General features: G+C 41.2%; 1 non-coding gene across 1 annotated transcript; it reads right to left on the bottom strand.

The window, feature by feature from the left end:
- Window positions 1-304: 304 nt before the first annotated feature.
- On the bottom strand, window positions 305-486 carry LOC134854929 (U2 spliceosomal RNA). The gene has a single exon (XR_010164439.1). It is a non-coding gene; the product is annotated as a U2 spliceosomal RNA (small nuclear RNA).
- Window positions 487-729: the final 243 nt, after the last annotated feature.

Here is a 729-nt window from a genome sequence, read left to right as displayed (position 1 = left end):
AATCAATTCCTCGGAACCAAGGCTGAGACGACGCGACTTTCCAGGCCAAAGCGGAGACGTTATGCCCAGACTTTTGCGGCTCACAGCGCGATTCATATTCAAAATTTCCAGACTCAAACTCTCGGCGCGACTATGCAATTTGGGTCTAAATCCGGATGTGTTGCGACCCTTAAAGTCTGGACATGAGTAAGAGTGGACCAGACATGTTCATGTCTCAAATTACATGATCAGACCTGAAGGCGACATGATCATACTTGACTTTACATGATCATACCTGCACTAGACATGCTCATGCATGAAATTACATGATCAGACAAATCATGATGGTAGTGTAAGACCGGGACAATTCGTGAGTCAACTGAAGCAAGCTTCGGTGTTAACTGGATAAGCAAAAATCAGTTTAGTATTGGTGCCAGGCAATGCCCAGCATGCCAGGTATTAAACTGACAAGAACAGATGAAAAAGTTAATTCCTCAGAACCAAAATTCGCTAACACAGGTGAGTTTAAAGGAACAATGAAAACAGTAAAAATAAAGTTTTGAAATCATAGCAAGCATGAAAGTCTTAGTTTATATTGAAACTGATCAACATTTGAGATGTTTGAGGATGTTTGAGATCGTTTGAAGATTTGATTTTGTAGGTCACAGTCTTATAAGTTTGGGCGTTTCCGATGATGTGTCCAACTGCAACGTTCAGTGCATGGTGGACAATTTGGTTTGCCAATTTCCT

The sequence above is a fragment of the Symsagittifera roscoffensis genome, chromosome 9 (assembly GCF_963678635.1).
Source record: "Symsagittifera roscoffensis chromosome 9, txSymRosc1.1, whole genome shotgun sequence".
Taxonomy (NCBI): Eukaryota; Metazoa; Xenacoelomorpha; order Acoela; family Convolutidae; genus Symsagittifera; species Symsagittifera roscoffensis.
The sequence above is the reverse complement of the archived record's forward strand: the minus strand, read 5'-3'. Positions and strand labels throughout refer to the sequence as shown.